This window comes from Eurosta solidaginis, chromosome 3 (assembly GCF_040869045.1).
Source record: "Eurosta solidaginis isolate ZX-2024a chromosome 3, ASM4086904v1, whole genome shotgun sequence".
Classification (NCBI taxonomy): domain Eukaryota; kingdom Metazoa; phylum Arthropoda; class Insecta; order Diptera; family Tephritidae; genus Eurosta; species Eurosta solidaginis.
Window position 1 is genome coordinate 106,928,498 of NC_090321.1, and position 26,940 is coordinate 106,955,437.

The window sequence follows — 26,940 nt, forward strand, 5'->3', positions numbered from 1 at the left end:
CACTTTTCATGTACAAACAAATTCTAGAGTCACCCCTGGTCAACCTTCATGTCGATATCTCGAAAAGGCGTCCACATATAGAACTAAGGATTACTCCCTTTTAAAATATTCATTACCATCTTTCATTTGATACCCATATGATACAAACACATTCTAGAGTCACCCCTGGCCCACCCTAATGGCGACATTTCGAAAAGGCGTTCACCTATAGACCTAATGCTCACTCCCTCTTAAAATGCTCAGTAACACTTTTCGTATGATAACCATATCGTACAAACATTCTAGAGTCACCCCTGGCCCACCCTAATGGCGATATCTCGAAAAGGCGTCCACCTATAGACCTAATGCCCACTCCCTCTTAAAATGCTCAGTAACACCTTTCATTTGATTCCCATATCGTACAAACACATTCTAGAGACACCCCTGGTCCACCTTTATGGCGATATCTCGAAAGGGCGTCCCCCTATGGAACTAAGGATCACTCCTTTTCAAAATACGCATTAACAGTTTTCATTTGATACCCATATCGTACAAACATATTCTAGAGTCACCCCTGGTCCACCTTTATGGCGATTTCTCGAAAAGGCGTTCACCTATAGAACTAAAGCCCATTCCCTTTTAAAATACTCATTACCACCTTTCATTTGATACCCATATCGTACAAACACATTCTAGAGTCAGCCCTGGTCCACCTTAATGGCGATATCTCGAAAAGGCGTCCACCAATAGACCTAAGGCCCACTCCCTCTTAAAATGCTCAGTAACACCTTTCATTTGATACCCATATCGTACAAATTCTAGAGTCAGCCCTGGTCCACCTTTATGGCGATATCCCTAAATGGAGTCCATCCATAGAACTATGGCCTACTCTCTCTTAAAATACTCTTTAATACCTTCCATTTGATACACATGTCATACAACCACATTCCAGGGTTACCCTAGGTTCATTTTCCTACATGGTGATTTTCCTTATTTTGTCTCCATAGCTCTCAACTGAGTATGTAATGTTTGGTTACACCCGAACTTAGCCTTCCTTACTTGTTTTTATATTCAGTTGAGCAGAGCTCACAGAGTATATTAACTTTGATTGCATAACGGTTGGTTGTACAGGTATAAAGGAACCGAGATATATATAGACTTCCATATATCAAAATCATCAGTATCGAAAAAAAATTCGACTGAGCCATGTCCGTCCGTCCGTCCGTCTGTCCGTTAACACGATAACTTGAGTAAATTTTGAGGTATCTTGATGGAATTTGGTATGTAGGTTCCTGGGCACTCATCTCGGATCGCTATTTAAAATGAACGATATCGGACAATAACCACGCCCACTTTTTCGATATCGAAAATTTCGAAAAATCGAAAAAGTGCGATAATCCATTACCAAATACGCATTAAGCGATGAAACTTGGTAGGTGAGTTGAGCTTATGACGCAGAATAGAAAACTAGTAAAATTTTGAACAATGGGCGTAGCACCGCCCACTTTTAAATGAAGGTAATTTAGAAGTTTTGCACGCTGTAATTTAGCAGTCGAAAAGACTTCTTGTTTGTTTTGCTATTTTGTTTAGGATTTCTTCATTAGTTACTTCAATAGTAGAGTGGATGTTGAGTAGGGCCAACCCATTCATTCTCTCCTGGCCCATTGTACTTCTTAGATAAGTTTTTAACCTTCGAAGGGAAGAGAAAGAGCGTTCGCTAGGAGCAACGGAAACTGGAAGCGTCGCAGCAATTTTTATATATCGATGTACCGTAGGGAAAAAAGACACGGAACAATTATCTAATGCATCAATGAACGTGCTTTGTTGCTCATCCTTTGGGATTGTCAAACAATGTCTGAAAAAGTTTTGCTATGTTTTTTATTATGGCGTAATACAAAAAAATATTCTTGATCATATTATCATTTGATTTACTTAATGAGAGAGTTATTTCATTGCATTTTAATTGAGAGGTGGTGTAGCGGAATAAAATTTGATGTCGTTGGCCCAGGCTTGCGAATTTATCGCACCCAGTTGTGAACAATTGATGTTGGTTTATTAGATGGTAGGTTGGGTGGGTGGTTTATTTCTAAATCAGGTTACAGGTTAATAAAATCACATTACAAAACAAAATGACAAATTTTCTACTTACCGCTGTGTGCCTTATCCGACTGCTTGCCAACGAATGACGGTTTTTCATATTACAAAATTGGACTTGGAAGACAGCGGCGAGTTTACATTTCAAGGTTACCAGATCATAAAATTTACTACTAAAATTATTGAACACAGGGCGTTCTGCAACATCCCCGCCCCCCGTGAATCACTCTATTCACCAGACTCAACGTCCAGAACGGCCAACTTGGCTACAGCTCTTCTCTTCACCCCAGAGTTCGTTCGTACATCAACTTGGCGGACAACTCCGTCTTTCGAAGGATACAATCGCTCCACCACACCACGATACCACTCCCTTCTTGGCACATTTCGATCGCAGATAAACACTAGCGCTACTTCTTTCAACGGTTTCGTAGACTGACACCACTTCGTTCGACGTGTTAGCGTGGGAAGATATTCCAGCACCCACCTTTTCCAGAAGTGATCTCTGAGTTGACGAGCCACGCGCCACTGTTGTCGTAGAGCCACGGGACCTGCCAATACGTTGTCCACGCTGGGCGTATGCGCAGTATTATTCGGCCCCAATAAAAAGTCATTCGGCGTCAATGGCTGTTCTTGGTCTGGAGAGATGGGCAAGTGAGTTAGTGGCCGGGAGTTAACGATGTTTTCCGCCTCAACAAGAAAGCTATATAGTGTATGTTCCCGAGGTGCAACCTCTTTAAGCGTTTGATGTAGGACTCGCTTGACACACTGCACCATTCTCTCCCAAACGCCACCTTCAGCTGGGTTATACGGTGAGCTGAACACCCAATCTACACCACGTAGAGAAAGCTCGCCCTCGACACGCTCGCAATCGAATACCTCGGTGAATCTCTTGGCCTCGTTGCTCACACCAACAAAGTTTTTTCCATTGTCTGACCTCAACCTTGTAGGGACGCCCCTACGATTAATAAAATTTCTGATTACGATGATGCAGGAGTCAGTGCTCAGATCGTGAGCTACCTCCAGATGCACAGCCCGCGTGGTTAGGCATGTGAAAAGTGCTACCCACCGCTTTTCTGTACTCTGCCTCACTGTTACGTTAAGTGACCCGAATTAATCCATACCAGTGTAAGTAAACGGCCTTACGTAGGGCGTAAGTCGATCCACTGGCAACGGCCCCATTAATGGCGGGGCTGGTGCTGCTTTCCGTAGGCGGCAAACCTTACAGTTAGCGATGACATTTCGTAGAAGCGTTCTTAGATGCGGCACCCAGTACTCTCGGCGAATAGCGCATATGGTGGCTTCGGTATTTTGATGGCCCATGAGGATGTGATAGTGCTCCGTTATCAGTTTCGTGTACACATGTTTTGGCGGCAATAATATAGGGCGTCTAGTACATATCGGGAGCCAGCTGGCTGTATCTATACGTCCACGAACACATAGCACACCATTCTCATCCAGATACGGCGACAACTGCACCAAAGGGCTCTGATTTGATATTTCTTTTCCATCTTGGATCTGTTGGCTTTCCTCGGGGAAGCATTCATTGTGAACGATGCGGCATAGGAGAAGCTTCGAGATTGTTAGCTGTAAGACCATACGGATTCTTATTTTGGGTTCGGCGGCATATCTCGACGAACAGCACAACCCAGGCGGTAGTTCGTAGTAGCCTATTGTATGAAGAGAACCGATCGAAGTCAATGAAATTTTTGCATACGATGATAAATGTATGCTGTGGGCGCAATTCTTCTTCATGAACAATATCGGCAGAGATTCCATCTTCAGTAGGCCAGGCATATTCCTCTTCGCGCAGAAATGATGGACCTTGTACCCAACGAGTCTTAGGGTCAAGCACGATATTATGATGGGCTCGAGTGGCTTCATCGGCCACGTTTTGTGCTGTGTTTATCCAGCGCCAACCGGAGTCGTGAGTGGCGGCTAAGATTTCGGCGATTCTATGCTGCACGAAGGGCTTATATTTACGATGTTTGCTTTGAATCCATTTGATCACTGTTCCCGAATCACTCCAAAGAAAACATTTGTCGATTTTGAAAGAATGTGCTTCTCGCACAGCTTGTTGAAGACGAGCTCCTAAAACTGCAACCTGCAGCTCTAATCGCGGTATGGTCAAAGTTTTTAGTGGAGCGCACTTCGATTTCGCGCAGATGAATGTGACCTCTATCTCACCTCGGGCATTCGTCGCTCTCCAATACGTGACAGCAGCAAAGGCATTTTCGCTGGCGTCGACGAATACGTGTAACTGTAGAGATTTCGGCGCACCATTTCGGAAATAGAAGCGAGGGCAGGCGTACTTCATTACCGCTGGCAGTTGCTTTCGCCATCTTTCCCATGATTCGGCTATGTTTGCTGGGAGTGGGTCATCCCAATGTGTTTCGTGCCTCCACACTTCTCGCATCAATAACTTTGCTCCTATCACGAAGTTACCTAGAAATCCCAGTGGGTCGAATATGGGCATAACCACACTGAGAAGTTCCCTCTTTGTAGGGCACCTACCTCCGTTCACTACCGCCTCGCTTACTTTGTTAAACTTCAGTCCAAACTTAAAACAGTCCGTTGTAGAGTGCCAATGTAACCAAAGAACTCTCTCAGTCTGCAGTCCATCTTTTAATCCGATGGCCTTGTCGACGTCCACTCCACCCAATGCTGCAATCACTTCCTCCGAGTTTGACTTAAAATTACGGAGCTCAAAGCCGGCATCCGTGTGGATCTCCCTTACTTGGTTTGCAACGGTTATGGCTTCCATTGCTGAGTCGAAACTATCTACCAAGTCGTCCAAGATCGCAGTCACGGCCCGTGACGTATAACGATTGTCATCGACGTGTTCCAACGCATTTCGCGTCTTAATATAATGAGCTGCGCAAGGGGAGCACGCAGCTCCAAACGTCATGACACACATTTCGTATATATCGGGTGGTTGGTCAGAGTCACCACTGCGCCACAGAAAGCGCTGGGCACACCTATCTTCCGGACGTATTAATATCTGGTGAAACATTTCCTTAATGTCGCCACACAGGCCCACCGCTCGTTCACGAAAGCGGAAGAGAATCGAAGGAAAAGGCTTATACTCCTGCGGTCCCTTAAGTAAGCAGCTATTCAAGGAGATACCATTGACCTGGGCGGCGGCATCGAACAGGAATCGAAGTTTTCCAGGCTTGTTCGGATTTGCTACGGCAAAATGGGGCAGGTACCAGGTACGCGGCGATGACAAGATAGATTCCGACGTAGCGAGTTTACGTGCGTAACCCTTTCTTATATAGCTATCAATGATTTCCTTATAAACTTTAGCAAACTCGACATCGCAGTTCATTTTCCTTTCAACGCTCTTTAGCCTCTTGAGCGCCATATTTTAACTGTTTGGCAACTGAATATTATCATCCTTCCATAAAAGACCCGTCTGAAATCTTCGTCCAACACATCAAGTTGTCGACTCCAAAATAGATCGTGCGCGGATGTCGGCGTCGCTTTCGATTGGTGGCGATGGTCTAACGCCAAAACTTTCGGTCTCGAATAAATCGGCAACCATGTTATGAAGCACTTCATTTGGATTGAATTTCAAGAAAAGACATGTAGCTATCGAAGGAGGGGATTTGCTGACAGGACCAAACACTACCCAACCCAGTTCTGTTTTGGCTGCAAACGGACCGTGTTTCCTCATCGTGATGATTTTTGAACCTATGCCCAAGTGGCAGTTATCAATCCCGATGAGAAGTCGAGGTGTGGCTCCTGAGTGCGGCTGCACTGGCAGTTGACTTGCTTCCTTGTCATCCATTTCCAGGTCACTCCAACTAAGGCTTTGTGTTGGCAGCTTTAGATTACGTACGGCATGGACCTGTCGCAGCTTGTGTTTTTTGTTCATACCAGCACCGCTTATTTGTAATTCGACTAAGGTGGCGGGCTCTTGAACCGAATGCCCCTCAAACCATTGAACGTTCAGACTGTACGGCCGTCCTACTAGGTATAACTCCTTTACGAGGCTGTCTTCCATCATCGTTATAGATGAACTTTCATCTAGTAAGGCATATGTATCCACGCGACGTTGCTTTCCGTACAGTGTGACAGGGAGAATGCGGTAGAGTAACTTAACCTTTGGCGAGTTGGTAGAACAGCTTAAAACGGTCGCTACCTTATCGCTAAGCGGCTGCTGTTGAGCATTGTTTAGCGGCGAAGTAGATCTGGACGTAACAAGGGAGGCACCTCGTGACGACGATGTTGATGGAGCTGGCGGACGCTCTGACCGAGACTCATGAAGTAATTTATGATGTGCTCTACTGCATCCATCGATGCCGCAAACCTTTCGCCTTCTGCAATTGCTGGTGATGTGACCCCCATTTAGGCAGGCAAAACATAATCGTCGAGATTTAACTAGGGTCCATCGATCGGCTACCGTGGCTCCAGTTAGGCGTTTGCACTCTGATGGCTTGTGTTGACCTTGGCAAATAGGACAACTCCGCAGAGTAGTATCATCTACATGGAGGACTGTACGGCATTTAGGTTCACGAGCAGCGAGTTGGCAGTCATCATTGATGGTGCATATGACATTGGCGAGTGAGGTGAGCCAGTCGCTAAAATGTAATATTGTGACTCGAGCGGGTATGGTGGCTACATGCCGACCCCACTCAATGCGTTTGCTCATGGGTAACTTTGCGATAAGTTCGTCGAGTAGCATAGGGTTGGCAATATGATGCTCGGCACCGGCAGATTCCAAAAGTGCGCAGATGTTTTTTACCTTCATTGCAAATGATATAACTTTCCCTAACATACTCTCAGAGATTGGTGCTATCTCTTTAACCTGCGCTAACTGACTACGAACCAGTTGTTCTGGTCGTCCAAATCTAAACATCAACTGTTCTAGAATGCAATTTACATTGTTAGGGTGGATGAGTAGTGACTTGACCGTTTCATGTGCATCACCCTTAAGGCACTTTTGGAGACGCTGGTTATTTTCGAAGTTGCTATATCTGTATGCCGCCGTCGACTCTACGAAAGATGCACAAAACATAGGCCAGTCCTCAGCCCTACCGCTAAACTCAGGCAAGTCTAACAATTTTTTGGGAGGGTTCAAATTATAGGGTACATACTGTACGTTATTGCAAGCCCCACTGACTTGAGGCGTCGACGTCGGAGCGGCTGACGACTGAGCTGAAAATAAATTATTTGAATGTAGCGCGGAGGTATAGCGCAAATCATAAGGTGTTGCATTGGGTTGACAAAAATTGTATAAATTTCTATAATTGGGCGGAGGTACACAAGGGGCCTCGATAAATGGCGTAGAGGCATTCGACTGTGTGTTAGTTGGCATTGGCGACGGCTCAATCCGCGTCTGCGTTGACTGTGGTAGCACTGGAGGTGCTTGCGTTGACTGCGGCAGTATTAGCTGCGACTGCGCGACGACGCTGCTGGCTTTGGTAACAGCAGAACTACCGTTATGCAATCCCGTTGACCGAAGGGCATAGTTCTGGGACTCCCGTTCTTGTAACTGTACCTAAGTGGCTTTCAGATGGAGCTCCAACATGGCTATACGTTTTTCCATCTCGTCGTAGTTATGATCACCGTGGTTACTTTGGGCATGGCTTGGCGTCGGCGAAGTACCCGTGGTTATAACCGTTTGGCTGGCTGAGGCAATTGGGGCTCCATCATGGATGTGTACTGGTTCGGTTACCGCGGACTTACTAGGGGCACTGTATACATGTGTTTCTGAACGTGTCCTTGTGGCAGATTCAGATATGCTGGACGGCGTTTCCGTTATTGGGGATAATGTGGCGTTCTTATCCATGTTGTTACTACTATTCATAAGGCGAGCACTTCTACGTGGCGGTGTGTGCAACATATGTAGCAGGTGTATTGAAGCAGTTAATACAGAAGCGTAGCTATTAAATTACATATATGTATAGGGGCAGACCCGTGGCTTAACTACGCAGATTCGTGGCTCTAAATTTATTAATTACCAGAATCTTTGTTTGATATATATGGCACAAATAGCAACGTATTTACTGCTTTGTGGCGGAGATGTTGGGAAATATAGGCAGAAATATGCATACATACATTTACCTTGCGTTGCGAAGTGGTGCTACGACTTTGCTAGCGCTGCGAAGTTCCTGGCTGAGACGGCGACGTTGACGTGGCGTTGTAGTGGCTTTCACGGTGGTGTGTTACTGGCGTTAAAATGGCAAACAATTACAACATTGATATCCACCTGTTGAACATTTAAACGGAGAATATTTTTTTGGCAACAAAAATGATCGCTGCTATTATTGGCAAAGTATTACGGGCATGGCGTTGCTGATGTGACGGGCGCAGTAAGCGCAGCCCATTTGGTCAACAGCGAAATAAAGTTTTGTAGCGGAATAAAATTTGATGTCGTTGGCCCAGGCTTGCGAATTTAACGCACCCAGTTGTGAACAATTGATGTTGGTTTATTAGATGGTAGGTTTGGTGGGTGGTTTATTTCTAAATCTGGTTACAGGTTAATAAAATCACATTACAAAACAAAATGACAAATTTTCTACTTACCGCTGTGTGCCTTATCCGACTGCTTGCCAACGAATGGCGGTTTTTCATATTACAAAATGGGACTTGGCAGACAGCGGCGAGTTTACATTTCAAGGTTACCAGATCATAAAATTTACTACTAAAATTATTGAACACAGGGCGTTCTGCAACAGGTGGGTAAAGCAGCGTCAAAACCGCACATGTTTTTTTAATTGATCTCTAGAATTTCAACAGCGAAGCAAAAATGTAAAGGTAATGTCGATACAAAATTACACTTTTCGAGATTCCTCTTCGTTTGCGAGAAAACATTTTTCTTTTAATGGAACATTTTAGTGAAAAGTTAATAACTTGCCTGTATTTTCTTTTTGTAGACAAAATATTTGCCTACTCTCAAAAAAAATGTCATAGATTTATTGCAAAAAGCCTGTGAATTATTAACTTTTCATTAAAATATTCCTTATTTTTTTTTTTTTTTGAAACACTGTATCTTGCAAGCGAAGTGGAATCTCGAAAAATCGCTGAAGTGTATTTCTGTATCGACATTTCCTACATATATTTGCAGTCTTTTATTACAACTACGTCATTTTTTTCAGCCATATGTTCTTTTTTTTTATTTTTTTCCAAAATTTTACTTCATATGCATACATTTGCTTATTTCATATACGGTAACTCATGTGAATAAGTGACATAGATCCAAAAAAATTTAAAGGACTTAAGAATATTACTTTATTGTACTTAAATTGAATGGAATACAAATCTCATTACTCAAAAAATTCTAAAAATTCGGAAAAAAATTTAAATTTTTTATGAAAATTCGTCGAATTTTTTAAATATAATTTAGTTTTTGTTATAGATCGTGACAAATTTTCTTATGGGAAATTAGTTAAAATAAATTTGCGAAAGCGAAAATTGTAAGAATTATCCAAAAAGGGGTGTCCACTTATTTATGTGAGTGACTGTACATATGTACATACATATTTTGAATTTATTTGAGTATTTATCCTGCCACTACAATTTTTACAGAATTATTTTATAGTACCAGTCAGGAATGTAAAAGTGAATTACAATAGTAATAATAACAATGTAAATAATTAAATTTGTTATGTGAAAATTACTTATTACAAAAACTTAAAAGTAAAGTATCATACAAAGTAGAAAAGACAATAGATTTAAATTGAATAAAACCTGATCCAACAAAAAGTTAGGGTAGGTTATCTTTTATAATTATGTTATTATTCGCTATCGTCACTTTCATTGGATGAGTCACTTGTGGAATAGTCATGAACATCAGCAACACTACTGGGAAAGCTTGAAACAACTGGGGTATTTATTGACTCCTCAACATTATCGGGGGACAGTAAATTTAAGACTTCTGAAGTCAGACTTTTAAATTTTTTCTTAGGTATCTCCCTAAAACTGTTAACTAAAGAATCCGATGTTATAAGCAACATATTCATAAGATCTCTATTCGTGGCTTCACGCGACTGCTTTTGTGTGTTATCAGCCCTGAATCGTCTCAAATCTTTGTTACGGGCTTCCTGTGCTTCCTCGGAAAGTTGACCAATAGGTAAAATTGCTGATTTTATAATATCAGTACTATGCACTAAGAATTTATGAACTGTAACAGGCATATTAAACCATGGATAGAGATCTATGTATAGTTTTTTAGTCTCGACCGCAAATCTTTCAAATTCTGATGAGCGTTACATCCAATCCCGTAATCTCAGCACTAGCCTCAGAATTTTCGAAAAACCTACGAGCAGTGTTGCCGTCATTGGTATTGCCGAAACCTGGTTTTGGTTTATCTTCATCAATCCATTGTAAGTACCTGTTTTTATGCCTTGGTGACTGGTGCGGTAGGTTGTGGCAGGTTGAAGTCAATGATCTTCGCCTTTTTGCTTTTGGTGTGATCTTCTTGGCCTTGCGCGTTTATTTTGTATGTTTTAAGGCTACGTGTTTGTTCCCTGTACCAGGGAATTGTTTTTGCCGTTTGTAGATCAGCTTTAAAGGTTCAAATATCTCGTCGGAGCTGGTACGTACATACATCCTATTTGATATGTAGAGATAACTAAATCTACAAAAAAAAAAAAAATTGTAAATAGATGTGCAAAGAATTCGCAATGTTTTTTCCTTTCGACTATTAGACAATACTTGCGACTATAACATATGTAAAATTAAGGCCGGATGTCCTCGGATACATGTAACTTTTTTGTCCCTAAATTTAAAAATATAGGGAAAAAATACTTTTTCTTCTTAATAACGGAATGTTAAATATATTGAAAATACTCTAATTGTGAAAGAATTACTATTAAAAAATTTTACTTACCTTCGAGCTTGGAATCCATCAAAAAAATTATGTAAAAGTGTTCACTTAAAAGAAATATGAATCTTAATATTCAATAAGAATTTTGCAAATTAATCAATGCATTTTACGACCACTCCTGCTTTCTTACTTCAATTACTCAATATATATGAGCAAAAATATCAACAAAAAGCAAAAATCCCGTTATATTGTTTGTTTTCTTTCATTTCTCATTACACTTTTCTTGGAATAAGAACTTTGTTTTTGTCCAGCTAGCTTGTTCTACACGAAACACTGTGCGTTGACTTGATCTTATCGGAATCCAGTTCCTTCCATTTTGATGGCAATATGGTTTGAAGTTTTGAAAGGAGTTCACGGTGTTTTATAAATCTAGTCTCCAATTCTTCGCAATAGTGTTCCAAAAACGGGATGAAAATAGACCGTCGGTAGTTGTTGTTGTTGTTGTTGTAGCGATTAGGTTACTCCCCGAAGGCTTTGGGGAGTGTTATCGATGTGATGTGGTCCTTTGTCGGATACAGATCCGATACGCTCCGGTAACAAAGCACCATTAAAGTGCTGGCCCGACCATCTCGGGAACGATTTATATGGCCACATTGAACCTTCAGGCCATCCCTCCCTCCCCACCCCCAAGTTCCATGAGGAGCTTGGGGTCGCCAGAGCCCCGTCTGTTAGTGAAAAGGGATTCGCCGCTCGAAGGTGAGGTTGACAATTGGGTTGGAGAAGCTATATATTGCGCTACACAACTCCTTGAATCCCACCGTCGGTAGTATTCTTGTGGGGTACCAGTATAGTTGTCTCTATTTGCCTGTCGTCCAACAACACGAGGAATACTAATGAAACTCCTACTTTTGTAGCAGTTTCCGTTGCTGCTGCAAAAATTTCTTCAAATGTGACGTTTGCATTTCTTCTCATATCCTGAACCTCCTCCAACAAGTTATCTGCATATTTTACACAAATACTCAGATCGCAGTCTTTCTTTTGTAAACTCAAACTTAGCTTTTTCGTTACTCGAAAAATAGGTTCCAAAACTTTAAGAGCAATTATAAACTGAGGTTTTGTATGGATGTAAGGAGTGCATTGGGTTGAACTCCTTCATCTTTTGTGACAGTTTCATCAAGTTTTTCTAGGGCCAGACAAACATATTCATAAACATTGTGAAACAATTGCAAAGAATCAAGATGCTCGACCCATCGGGTTTCACAAAGTTTTAGCAAACGAGTGCGCCTTGCATCGGAAACGTGGGTCTTAATAAGAGTCTCCAACGTGACTCCAGCTCTACTTGATTGTCCCGATACAATTTGTAATTGGTGGAACGTCGCATGCATGTTTGATGACCAAATTTAAACTATGATTGGCACAATGAAGGTAAATGGCTTGTGGATGGGATTTTTGAACTTCAACGGCGGACCCTTTAACTATTCCACTCATTGCACGCGCTCCGTCATAACCTTGTGAATAAAAATTTTGGTACACTTATACATATATGTATAGAGAAATCGAAGGTTAACTAAAAAAAAAATCTTGATAAAACTCGAATTCCAAAATTAACATTTCTGTTTTCTCTACAATGTACTAATTAAAGTTCTACTTCTACTCATTATTGATATTCACCTTGTCCAACCATGTAAGAAGACTCAATTTTCAGCTATTTTAGAGTCGCAAGAAGTGCATTGCCAAGCCCTTTCCCGGTTACATCTTTTACTGGTGTAAAACACAAAAAATCTTCTTGAAGCCGATATTCCTCTTCTGAATTTTCGATGTACCGTACACAGATTGAAAATTGTTCAATTCCGCTGACGTCCATGGTTTCATCAGCGATTGCCACGAAACATTTTAACTTGTTAACGCGCTCCACAAGTTTTTCTGTTATCGTTTCCCCAGCAGCATTTATTATTTGATTTTGAATAGATGGACTCGTATATGTGGCGTTGGCAGGAGCAGTGTCCAAATGTCTTTGTAGATCTGCATCACCACTTTCTAAAGCAAAACGCAATAGCGCTCTAAAATTTCCTTCACTTTCTTTCGGAACTGTTGTGGATATTGGACCGCAATCACGATGATGCGATCCCCTGTCTGCCACACAGAAGGACAGTTCGAATAATTGGGGTCAATTTCCGTCTATTTTCGAGTTGCATTTTCTTTCGACTCGTGTCGATCTCGTTCAAAACGTCGTATTTTTTGTTTTCAAAAGAAGACTGAAAATTCTGTGCATCTATAAAGGCATCCTTGTGATACCGTTTTTCTTGATGCTCTCTAAAAGTTTCTAGGGATTTTTTCCAGTTTCTGAATGGTGCCCCCACAAAAGTTTTCAAGATTTGATGATTTCCTTTCCCAGCAGATTTGATTGCGAATAAAACACAATATTTAAAATAAACTCCATCTTCTTCAGCCGAGTAAGTCATCCATTGAAAAGATCGCAGCCATGACAATTGAAATTTTAAATTTCGATAGCTTGAAATTGGGAACTTGAAAGTTTCATCTGGGACCTACGTATTAACAAGAAGTTCATATTTTTCATTGTTGTTGAGGTTTTTCCGGCAGTAGGTTGCTACGTCTTTCGGAGAAACCTGCAACAATTTTGATTAAAAGTAGAATTTTCATCTGGGATTTTATTATAATAGCAGATGGTCCCGTTTATTCTCCGCAAACTGATACCATAAGCATCCTAGACCCGGATAAGATATTATGGGCCATTAAGTCATTCCAAACGTTGAAATCGGTGGGACCGGACGGAGTGATACCGGCTATGATACAAGCCGCCGGCGACAAACTAATTCGTCGTCTGCGTGGCATTATTACAAGATGCCTACACAGGCCTTACGAGAGGGAGGAGGGAAGGGGGAAAACTCTCAGGCCCGGGTATTCCTGGTATGCCCGGTGAGAAGACACAGACTATATCCCGACAGTTGTTGATTTCCAGGTTAAAAACATAAGGTTTCCTACGAGGGTGGAAAAGGAGGGAGGCCTAGACAACGGTAGAGACATTAGAGCCAACACAGACGGCTCAAAAATGGAAAAGGGAACCGGGGCTGGACCGTACTCGAATTATTTTCAGTTCAATCAACTTCCTGACTTTTGCAGCGTCTTCCAGGCAGAGACTTATTCCATTGAGAGAGCAAAACGTAATTTTCCTGAATCAACTTGCCGAAACTGAACGGCACAACGATAAATCTTTGTTCTGTACAAGTTTGGGCTGGGGTAAATTTGCTGTATCTGGTTGCACCAATCGCTGCTTATCAGATTGTTGGGAATTTTCCTGAATAAAAAATTATATATTTTTACACCCGTTACTTGTATTATTCAATATGAGATTAATTAAAAGTTGTACTTACTTCTTCATTTTCTAATCTAGGTCTTTTCGCAAAAAAATTACGAATATCCATTATCACATACGTTATATTAACTAAATACACTCGTCAAAAGCTACACACTCACTAAAAATGAATAATGTAAGTCATGGCGGAACAATAGAATGCCGTCAAACAAACATTACATGTGCAACTCATATTTTTTTTAACTCTACTCAAATAGTTAGAATCTAACTGATAGATTCACCTACCGTGAGGTTCGAGTTGTTTAATAAGCGATTTGATTCATTCGGCATTAAATGTTAGCAAGAGCGCAGAGGAAATACATCGCGCTCTTCGCGAACTAATACGAAAAACTTGCGGCTCATTCGTAACAACAGCAAGAAAGAGTCACAATAAACTACAATAACGAGAGACACTAATTTTACGATTTTTCCCCGCTGTATTCATAACTCGAAAAGCAGTTAATTTGAATTTCAACAGACTTGCGTTCGAATCACTCTTGCTGTTGTTAACATGCTATGTAGTTGAGATTTTAAGTTGATCTTATGCAGAGCAAGTCGGATAGTTTTGCGCGAATAGTGCTGATCACATTCAATACGGCGTCTACAGACCACAACCACAATAAAGCAAAGCTTGAGGACAAACCGTAGCCAAGCATTGGCTTCTTGATTACTTTGAAAGCGGCAGCCACCAATGTAAGTTACAGCAAACAATAGCGAAAAATCTAAAAAAAAATGTTAATTATGTTAAAAAACGCCCAAAATAATGATTTTAGCTTTCATTATTTGTTATTTACTTCTATTTTAGTATTTATTGAGAAAATAAAAAGGACGCCACTCACTGTCGCTTCCCCAAAGTAGAATTAGGTATAATATGACTACAACGGCTTTCGTGATTGATTGTCGTGCAGCCCTGTGACGATGAAAATAACAACACTCATAAGAACATGAGTGAACCGTTGCAGGAGTTTAGTTGTGACCTCTCATACTTGCTCTGATAATTGATTAGCGACTACCAATAACTTCTCTCAGTGTGAAATATTATTTAATTTTATTCTTTCGCATTTTCTTTATTGCTATTAATGCTGTTTTCTTAACAGGGGTTTTAAAAGTGAATGGAGTAATGGAGAACCCCCAAACCCCCCTCCCCCTGAATACGCGCCTGGAGTGAGGTGTGAGATTACACACGCCGACGGCAGATCCTCGTCTGAAGAATGTTTAGCAACAATTTGTAAGATCAAGATAGGTGGAAAATGCCTCGATATCCAGTTTATAGTATTACCCAATGCAAAAAGAACCCTGCTAGGTGCAGACTTTATGGAACAAGCAGAGATTTTCTTGAACATGGCTCAACGATAATGGTACTTTGGAAGCGATCCTACACAACATTTCAATTTTTCAGATCCATTGCCGCTTGACTTAAATCTTGTAGACAGCGAAAGTAAGCGGTCTTATTAGTAAACATAAGCAAGGCGACGTGGTGATAGAAGAAAACCAGTAAAAAGTGTACATGTCCGAATTTGAACAATACGGCCCGGAAGTGCTAGTTACATATTCACCGCAATCTATATAGAATATATTTAGGGATTCTCTTCCACCAGACGTTATTACACCCTAAACAGCTTACGGTGGCGGGTTGTTCACTGGAGTCGTCAGAGAACCCAGGACAACAGAACTACTTTCCGTAGACTTTCGTTTTTTAAAAGATAGTGATGGTTTTGAGCTAACACGAACCGAAAAGATGCAGCTGAATGACACTTTAGAAGCGTATCCGAATGTTTTCGGTGCATCTCAGGAGCCTACTCCATTTGCTCAGTATTATATAGATACGGGTGAGCACGAACCCATTGCATTACCACCATATAGATTGTCCTTCGCTAAATTTCAGGAGTTGAAAACGATATCATCGAAGAATGTGATTCAGCTTGGTCATCACCGGTTGTTATGGTACCGAATAAGGGCGTAATCATACGTGTTTGCGTAGATTATCGTAAATTAAACTGTATAACAAAGCCCGACAGATACCCACTAACTCGTATGGATGATTTGTTGCACGCCGCAAAGAGTACCAAATACATGACAACTTTGGACTTGCAGCGTGTTTATTTTCAAATTTCTGTCGCAGAAAAAGATCGGCATAAGGCATGCCTTATTACACCTTTTGGTACGTACAGGTTCAAACGTATGCCGTTCGGACTTCGTAATGCTCCTGCGACCTTTCAACACCTGAATGATCGGTTCAAAATATAAATACCAAATATACAGATATTGGCGTATCTTGATGACATTATCATCTGTTCGCCTACATTTCACGACCATTTAAAAGATCTGCACGTAGTATTGCAGAAGCTGGAAAAGTTCAAACTATGCTTTAATAATGCTAAATGTCGTTTTTGCTGTGCCAGTGTAAAGTATCTTGGTCACGTCCTCACAGCTGATGGTATAATGGTCGAGCCAGAAAAAACAATGGGTATTGCCAGAGCGTAAAGCGCCTCGTACTATAAAAGAGCAGGTATCCTTTATCCAAACGTGTTCTTGGTATCGTCGACATTATGCCAAAATTGCTAAACCACTCACAGATCTCACAAAGAAGAATGCTGTTTGGCCGTGGACCGACCCGCAGATTGAAGCGTTTAACAAACTAAAGCAGCTTCTGGTCAGCCCACCAATTTTAAAACAAGCCGCGGATATGCATTAGGAGCAGTTTTACTGCAGGGGGAGAAAGAACAAGAGCACCCTAGCGAGTATGCAAGTCGTTTACTTACTTCAACCGAGCGTAACTACTCAACCACGGAACGGGAAGCACTTGCCATAGTATGTGCATGCGCCAAGTTTAGAGGCTATATTGAAGGTGCTAAAGTATACCTACTTACCGATCACCAGCCGCTCAAATGGTTACTAACCGTAAAATCGCCATCGGGTCGCTTGGCCAGATGGGCACTGCAGATTCAACAATATAACTTCCGTATCGATTATACGCCTGGAAAGACTAACTCGTTAGCTGATGTGCTTTCGCGACCACCTTGTCCTGAAGCCAGTCATAGCACTCCAAATTGTCTATGCACTTTTCTTGTAAACTTGCCGCGAAAAAAGTCAAGCGAAATACTAATTGAGCAGCTTAAAGACGAGTATTTGAAGAAAATAATAGACTAAATAGAAGAGAGTGATGAAAACGTACGTTTAGGGTGCAATCGTGGAAATCTAATTAATGATGGAGTTCTTTACTGCTATGCCAATGATGACATGGAAGATGAGCATGAGCGAACTCATATTTTGAAAACAGACCATGACGAGAGTAGTGCAGGTCATTATGGTCTGGAGAAAATCATCGCACGTATTGCAAGCCATTACTTTTGGCCAGGAATGCGTACTGAAATCACAAAGCACGTACGTACTTGTATCGAGTGTCAACGCTACAAAGCTTCCAACATGAAGCCGATGGGTTTACTACAAACCACTGCGAGTAAGCAACGGATCGAAGTAGTTGCAATAGATTTGTTTGGTCCCCTTCCCAAGACCGACGACGGGTATCAATGGATATTCATCGCAGAAGATGTTGCTAGTCGATGGGTGGAAATATTTCCCTTAAAGGAAGCTGCTGCGGAAGTGTGCGCAAAAAAAACTAATAAATGAAATATTTTTTCGCTTTGGCGTACCGAGACGCCTAAAATCTGATAATGGTGTTCAATTCGTTTCATCAGTTATGCAACAGGTTGCTTACTGTATGGTGTAACGAAGCTTTTTCCGTCCCAGCGCTTCTTCAATAAGTGCCAGGGCTATACTCACCGTGTCCAAGGTTCGCTTACAATAGATTTGTAAATTTGGGACACCGTGCCAATCGTTTTCATATAAATTCACTTTATTTCTCTAATTCTATATATGTATGTACACTATAATAAAAATGAAAAATTTTACGTAATCAAAAGAAGAAATATTTGTTGTTTTCGTTTCACTGTATGCTTGCTCTATACTGCGTGGTGGGCCAACGGTACTCGTGTCCCGTTATGACGCCTCGATGCTCGTTGCTTGTGTGTGTGTAAATGTGTTTTGTGACGCCCTGCGTCGGCGTGCGTGTCCCGTTAGGAACGTCCCGTTAGGACGCCCGGCTGGTCGTTGCCTGAGTGCGTGTAAAACGTGTTTCGATGATGCCTTGCGTTGGCGTGTATGTACGCAACCCTAGTGTGGTTGACGTCGTGTATTTGCGTGGCTCTGCTGTGGTCACCGTAGTATGTGTGCGTAGTGCTGTTGTGGCCAGCGTGGTGCGGTGACCAACGTAATGTGCTTGTGTAGCGCTGTTGTGGCCCGCGACGTATGTTGGCGCTTGCGGTCAGCGAAGTGGGTTGGCGCAATGCTGTGGCCAACGTCGTATGTTTGCGGAGTGATGTGGCCCACGTAATATGTTAGCGTGGTGCGGTCGCGGTCAGCGTAGTGGCTGGCGTAATGCTGTGGCCGACGTAGTGTGTGTGCGATTGTGGCCGGGGTAGTGAATTGGCGTAATGCTATGGCCAACGTAGTATATTAGCGATTGTGACCAGCGTGGTAGTTTGGCTGGCGAATGTCACCTGCTCGCGGGGCGCGTCACTGTGGTGGTCTCGTTGCTCACGAGGTCTCAATCGGTGTTTGGTGGTATAACCGACACATTCACCACTTTAGGCCACGACTCACTCCTGTGAAGCGACCTGCCCACATGGTAGAACCGACAACTTCAAGGGACGATCCACAAGTAGCTCTGGTCACGACCACAGCTCCGTGCTTTGGCATGAGGGTAACTCTGGTACAGTTGACGTAGTAGGTTTTGCGTAACTTTGCTGTGTCAACGCAGTATATTATTGGGGCGCTGTCGTGGTCAGCGTAGTAGATCGGCGCAGTACTGAGCCAACGTAGTGTATTAGCTATGGTGCTGTTGCGGCCAGCGTAGTACATCGGCGTAATGGTATGGCCAGCGTATATATTAGCTATGATGCTGTTGCGGCTAGCGTTGTATGTTTGCGTAGTGTTGCTGCGGCAACGTACATGCTTGCGTAGCGCTGTTTGTGGCGCTGTTACTGTCGGCGCAGGCGAGCGGACGCTGCCTGTTCGCGGGTGCGCGTTACTGTGGTAGTGCCGTTGCTGGCGAAGTCTCAAGCGGTGTTTGGTGGTATAACCGACACATTCACCACTTGAGGCCACGACTTACTCCTGTGAAACGACCTGTCCGCATGGTAGAACCGACAACTTCAAGGGACGCTCCACAAGTAGCTCTAGTCACGGCCACAGCTCCGTGCTAACTAACTTCTATCCTGCTGTGTTGATCCTTTATTGCTTTGTTTGGTATTGCTGGCTCATATGGTTGCGTTGCCATGGTTGCTGTTCGATGTTGCGAACGCTTGTTGCGTTGCTGAGATTTGTTGTGTTGGCATTAAAGTGTTGTGCTTGCCCGTTGTGTTGCTGAGACTTGTTGGTTGGTTTGCTGCTATAGCTTTTTGTGACTGGCTGTTGTGTCAATGCTGTATTGAACTTGTTGGTTGGTCTGTTGCTATAGCCTTTTGTGACTGGCTGTTGTGTTAGTGTTGTATCGAATATGATGTATGCTGTATTGAATATGATGTGGGGTCGCTTTGTGTGGGCCAAATTAATGGTGTTATATTTGGTCCTCACACTCCCCCCCTCCCCCCCCCCCCCCCCACTTCTGAGAGTGAGTCCCCGTTATTCAGTAGTCGTATGCGCGCCTTGCTTTTCATTATGGTGACCCGGTATTTCTCTGTCACGAATCGTGTTCGGGAGTAGATTCTGCCTTCGGCGATGCGTCGGAGTTTGCCCCGTACCTCCCCTGCTATCTCCGGGAATCGGTCCAGCATTGGTCCATCTGCGTCTTTAGCCTCGATGGTTATTACTTGGAGGTCTTCTGTTGCCGTGTGTTGCTTCGTTTTGGTGTCCGGTATTATGGGGTGGGTGTTGTCCTCGGTGCTTAGTTGTGGAGCTGCGTGAGAGTGGTATGTGGTGGTAGTGTTTTGTATGGTTTCCTTGGGCTTTCGACCGTCTCGTAGGAACCGTGCCAGCATTTCTGTGCGCTTCTTGCTCGCAATTTCCTCCGTGAACGGCTGTTTACACAGTCCAGGCATTCCTTCTCCGCTCCCTGTGTATCGTAAAACCCTCTCCATATTCTCGGCTACGTAGACGCCACAGTCGTTTTTGTTGAGTTGTTGGGGCACCTCGAGTATTAGTTCCTGCGCTTTAAAACCGTCGTGTCCGTACCGCTGTATGTATTCCCACCGGAGGAAATCTGCCCAAACCTGGGTTGCGTGGGGGACTCTGGCCCTGTGCATTGAGCCGGCTACCCATATATATCGTTCCTGCCAGCATTCCGTGTCGGTGACGTGGTGGGTGACTGCTGCGTTTGACAGACCGAGCAGGTACCACTAGTTAGCTGTGTTGTGGGGTGCTAGGACCGCACTCTTGCCAAACGGGTCGACGTTCCGGACCCATCGGCGTATGCGTTGGTAGTCTTCCTCCGTGTTACTCTTCTGGGTCAGCTGCCAGATGACGAACGGGCTGAGAGTCGTATTTTGTTGCTCATGTTGCTCTTCCAGTCCCTTTGCCCAAGCGTCAATGACGGTGTCGGTCAACCATTTCGATTCTCTGATAGTGTCGAGGTCAGTCGTATAGAGGGGTATGCCGCCTGGTCCTGCCGGGAATATTATTTTAGGCGTGTCTTTCGGCGGTTGGGCTGTGTCCTCATCCGGGGAGAGCTCGATAATTTTCGGCGACTGTGGCTTTTCCGGTGGAGCTGTGTCCTCATTGGAGGGGAACTCGATGGCTGCCGGCAACTGCCCTGCCTTCACTTCTATCCTACCGAGTGTGAATGTTATCGGCGATGCTCCGGTCTTATTGTGGGCCTTGGCCGTGACTGGTTCGGTGTTCGTGGTGTTGTCATTGGTGCCCGTCATGTGTGGTAGTTTAATGATGCGTGCGACGTCAGCGTACCTGTTTGCGCGTATAGTTGCACGCGTGTGGCTGACGTCGGCCCCAGTAGTGTTTAATGGTGTAATGATGTGTTCGACGTCAGCGTACCTGTTTGCGCGTATCGTTGCACGCGTGTGGCTGACGTCGGCGCCTGTAACTCCTTCCAGCAATACGGCCCTCGGGCGTTTTGCTTCCTCCTCCTCGTAGCGCTGGCGCATGCGCTTGACGCTGTTGGTTAGTCTAGCGTTATAGCTCTGCATTGTAGATTATTGGTCTCTGAAAAAAAGTTCGTAGCAAAAGAAAGCGATGTTGTCACCTCGGTGGTTTGCGTTGGAATGACCGGCGCTTGATTGTCCTTGATATTAATTAATAATATAAAAAAATTGTTCTCCCTGAATTTGTTTGGTTTCAGGCGATGATCTCTGCCGTATGATATGCTTTTAGTTCCGCGATGTTGACAGTTTTTTCCTTTCCTCCGTTGGGTTTTCGTATTTTGAGTATCACTGCGGATACATATCCTAGGATTCGGTAGGGCCCGTCATATTTGGGAGCCAACTTTGCCGCGAAATTTTCCCCGGCCTTGGAGAGATGGTGTTACTTTGCGAGCACTAGTTCGCCGACTACGGGGGTCCATTTTCTCCGCCGTAGATTGTAATGCCGTGCTTGGTCTGCTGCTGCTCGTTCCATGTTCTGCCTCACTATTCTGAATGCCTCTTGCATTTTGTCGGATTTTTCTTCTGCTGTGGTGGTCTCTGTGCCCGTCCCCAGGTTGACCTCGTCAAACAATGCCCCTGGTAATCGCGGTTCCCGTCCTTGTACGAGGAAGGCTGGACTGTACCCTGTGGACGCGGTTACACTGGTGTGGATGGCCAGCTCGATCTCTGGGAGAAAGTCGTCCCATTTGTTGTGTTGTGATTTGGTGAGTGCCGCGCTGTGATCCTCTTTACCGTTCTGTTCGCCCGTTCCGTCGGGTTTTCTTGCGGTGTGCAGGGCGCCGTGAATTGTTGTCTTATCCCCATTTCCTTGAGGTAACGCTGCCACATTGTGCTGGTGAACTGAACGCCGTTGTCCGATATCAGTATCTTGGGAGCACCAAATCTTGCTAGGAAGCGTTCTCTGAACGCGCGGCGAAGGCCCTCTGCTGTCGCATGCCTCATGGGGGCCAATTCCACCCATTTGCTGAAGCGGTCGAAAAATACTAATAACATCGTGTTCCCGTGTGTGAATCGTGGGAGTGGTCCGACGAAATCGACGCATACCGTGGCGAATGGTTCTTGGGCCACCTGTGTGAGCATCTTTCCTGCTGGTTTTTGCAGTGCCTCCTTGTATTTCTGGCAAGACTCGCACTGCCGTACATATCGACTGATGCCCCCGAACATGCCGGGCCAGCAATACCGGTTGGCAATCCGTGCTACCGTCCGGCGGATGCCCATGTGTCCAGCGCTTGGGATGTTGTGGTTTTCTTCTAACACTCGTTGTCGCAGTGGTGTTGGTACACAAAATTTCCAAGGGACTGTTTCCTCATCGTGTGACCGGCAGGGAATATGGCGGTACAGTTGCCCATTTAGTATCATGTAGTCAGAAAATTTCTCGGGATTAGTGCGTACTTCGCCGACGCGCTTGTACCACCACTTGCATTGTGGCTCTGTTGTCGTTGCTAGGCGTAGGGTCTCCAGTGGCTGCCGTGATAGTGCATCCGCTACCAGGTTCAGCTTCCCTTTCCTGTACTCGATGTCGAAATTGCGTTGTTGAAGCTCCAAGGCCCATCGTGCTATACGGCCTGAAGGGCTTTCGATGGAGTTTAACCACTTTAGAGACATATGGTCCGTGATTACCTTGAATCGGTATCCTTCCAAGTATGGCCCCATCTTGCGTATTCCCCAGACTATCGCGAAGCACTCCTTCTCGGTGGGCGAGTAGTTGGTTTCTGCCTTGTTGAGTTTCCTGCTGGCGTAGGCGTTCACGAGTTCTCCGCCTTCCAGGTCCTGTATCAATACGGCACCCAGCCCGAAATTGCTGGCGTCCGTTTGTAAGGTGAAGGTCTTGGTGAAGTCCGGGCAGGCAAGTATCAGTGCTTCCGTGAGGTTTTGCTTTAAGACCTCGAAGGCCTCCTGTTTTTCGGCCCCCCCCCTTCCAGTGTTTACCCTTTTTCAGCAGGGTTGTGAGTGGTTGGCTGATCGTGGCGAATTCGGGTACGAAACGTCGGTACCAGGATGCTATACCGAGATATTGGCGTACCTCTTTCACGTTCGTTGGTGGCTTCAAGTCTTTGATGGCTGTGACTTTCTCGGGGTCGGTGTGAATTCCCTTGTCGCTTACTAGGTGTCCTAGGTATCGGATTTCCTTATTGAAGAATTCGCATTTCTCCGGATTTATTCTGAGGTTGGCGCGCTGTAGTCGTAGCATTACTTCTCTCAGATTTCCTCCACAGTGGATCCTATGACGATTATGTAAGCGAGGTATGCGAAGGCGTGGGGTTCCATTTCAGGCCCAATAACCTGATCTAGTGCTCTTTGAAACGTTGCGGGTGCAGAGTGTAGGCCGAAAGGCATAACGCGCCACTGGAATAATCCGCGTCCCGGTACTGTGAAATCAGTGTAGGGCCGGCTCTTGGGCTCCAGTGGTATTTGCCAGTAGCCGTTCTTCAAGTCTAAGCTGCTGATGTACTTCGCTCGTCGTAGTTTGTCCAGGATGTGTTGTATTCTGGCTAAGGGGTATGCGTCGGGTACGGATCGGGCGTTGAGCTGTCGATAGTCCACGGATAACCTCCACTTCCCGTTTTTCTTCTTGGCCAGTACGATCGGTGCGCTGTGTGGGCTACAGGATGGCTCGATGCATCCTTTCTGGAGCAATTCGTCAACTTCGCTGTTGATGATTGTCTGCATGGCTGGGTTGCGTGGGAAGTAACGTTGCTTGATGGGGCGTTCGTCCGTCAGGACAATCTTGTGCTCGGCTATTGTCGTCACTCCACTCATGCTCTCGAATTTTCGGAGTTCCTTTGCCAGAAAATCGCGCACTCGTTCCGCTTCTTCTTGTATGTCGTCGTCGTTGTTTTGCATAATGCCGTCGTGCTTGAAGTTACTACTGCTCGGTGCTGTTACACCCTGAATGGTTCCAGATGGGGCTCCAGGGGTGTCGTACCCGGCGTTACCCTTTCTCGCTCGTGTTATACTCTGATTAGTCCCCGGGGTGTCATACCTGGCGATATCCGTTCTTGAGGATGTTGAATTTTGAATAGTCCCAGGGCTGTCGTACCTGGCGATATCCGTTCTGGCTGATGGTGTACTTTGAATAGTCCCAGGGCTGTCGTACCTGGCGAAATCCTTTCTTGATGATATTGAAATTGGAATAGTCCCAGGGTTGTCGTACCTGGCGATATTCGTTCTTGCTGGTGTTGTTCTCTTAACAGTTTCTGGCGCGGCTCCAGGATTCGGTGTGTGCTGGGCAAGGGGTCTGGTTAGCACGAGGTGGCCTTCTCCACATGATATGGTGGCTCCCATGCTTCCTAGCGTATCTAGGCCCAGTATGATGTCGTCGATTGCTCCGGGCATGACGTGTAAAACTGTGTGGAGTGACGCTTCTCCGAGGCGTACCTCAGTCCTTATGGCGTCGAAGATGGTAGTGCTAGTCCCGTTTGCCATCGTTATTTTGATGGCCACTCTCACCATTTCTCCGATTCCCCAGTTCACCACACTTTCTGCTAAGCTGCTCGAGACGAAACTTCTTGATGCCCCTGTGTCGATGACCGCCTCGGCTGATTCCGCGCCGAGCTTGGCTACGGCGTAGAGGCGACCATGCTCTTGGTACATTGTTACTGCCGTTTCAGCGCTGGGTTCCTTGGGTATCGTTACTGCCGTTTTGGCGCTAGGTCCCTTGGGCTCACGGCGCCTTCTTCTTCGTGGAGCCCTCTGTCGTTTTCCTGACGTCGGCAGGCAGCATTCGATGGTTCGTATATCGTTGCGGCCACATCCCCATCAAAAAATTTTCTGTGGGGTTCGGCACCTATTGGTGTCATGTCCTCGTTCGCCGCATCTCCTGCATACGCCGTTGTGGTCGTATCTCTGATTGCCTGGAGGCGTCCGGTTCGTTAGGTTCGGTGGTGGTGGTGGTTGTGTTGCAGGTTTTGATGGTGACACCCGGGTTGTGTCACTGGCGATGTGTCGCGTAACTTCGCGGTGATGTCCGTCTGATGATCTTCGATAGTCCTCGCGTATGTTCTCGTATTCTTCGGCAAGTGTCAGGAGCTCTGCGAGATTAGTGAAGTCCCTCCGTCGGATGTAAAGTTGGTAATCGGGGTGGCCACTCTCCCCAGTGCGCATTGTTATTGCGGTACCATTGTAGCGCGGCGCTCCCTAGTAGCGCGGGCATGGTTTTTGGCAGGCTAACTCCTCTAACCGTTCGATGAATGCTAACGGGTCCCGTCCACCTTCATACTTTACGGACCACCTTCTTACCTGGTCGATGATGGGCGCGAACACCACGGTCGGTGCTTGAGTTACTTGGCATGTATAGTTCATGGCTGGTGCCGTCATTCCCGCTGGTAAGTACTGTGAGGACCAAATATAACACCATTAATTTGGCCCACACAAAGCGACCCCACATCATATTCGATACAGCACTAACACAACAGCCGGCCACAAAAGGCTATAGCAACAGACCAACCAACAAGTCCAATACAGCATACATCATATTTGATACAACAATAACTCAACAGCCAGTCACAAAAGGCTATAGCAACAGACCAACCAACAAGTTCAACACAGCATTGACACAACAGCCAGTCACAAAAGGCTATAGCAACAGACCAACCAACAAGTTTCAGCAACGCAACGAGCGTTCGCAACATCGAACAGCAACCATACCAACGCAACCATTTGAGCCAGCAATGCCAAACAAGGCAATAAAAGGAGCGACACAGCAGCACAGCAGTCAGTCAGCACGGAGCTGTGGTCGTGACCAGAGCTACTAGCGAAGTAGATCCCTATCGCAGTTGACCTACTCTATGCAATAGGAATCCACTTCATAGGAGCGAGTCGTGGAATGGTGATTGCGGTTGACCTTCTCTACGCATCACCCCCCAGAGACCAAAGGCCCCGCCACAGTAACGCGCAACCGCGACAGGTGACACCCGCTCACCCCCGTCAGTAGAGGTACACCAGCAGAGTAATACAAGGCGCGACAGAGTATCGCCCAGCACACGCGAGTAGACGCGGACGCAAGGCGTGGCAGAGAATCACCCAACAACCAGCAATACAAATAGACGCCGACGCAAGGCGCAGCAGAGTAATACAAATAAACGCTTCAGCAATACAAGTCAGCACGGAGCTGTGGTCGTGACCAGAGCTACTAGCGAAGTATATCCCTATTGCAGGTGACCTGCTCTATGCAATAGGAATCCACTTCCTAGGAGCGAGTCGTGGAATGGTGATTGCGGTTGACCTTCTCTACGCATCACCCCCCAGAGACCAAAGGCCGCGCCACAGTAACGCGCAACCGCGACAGGTGACACCCGCTCACCTTTATTTTTACAGTTGTAGTATATAGAGTTAAAGCAATAAAGTGAAGTTTTTATATTAAATCGATTTGCAAGGTGCCCCTTTAATACAAATTTATGGTAAACGAACCCTGGGCACGGCGAGTATACCCCAGCAAATATCAAAGAAGCAGCGGGGCACGAAAAAGCTTCGTTACAGTACGGTTGCGTGGGTTAAGATGTGCCGGTTGATGATGCCGTAATTTCTGATGGTACGTGCTGTTGTGTGGGTACTGTACTCCTGGGAGGTGC

At 45.0% G+C, this 26,940-nt stretch overlaps 1 protein-coding gene across 1 annotated transcript in view; it reads left to right on the forward strand.

The window, feature by feature from the left end:
• emp (epithelial membrane protein) overlaps positions 1 to 26,940 on the forward strand; it is a 631,372-nt gene that overhangs the window by 551,205 nt on the left and 53,227 nt on the right. The gene's annotated exons all lie outside the window — the stretch shown is intronic.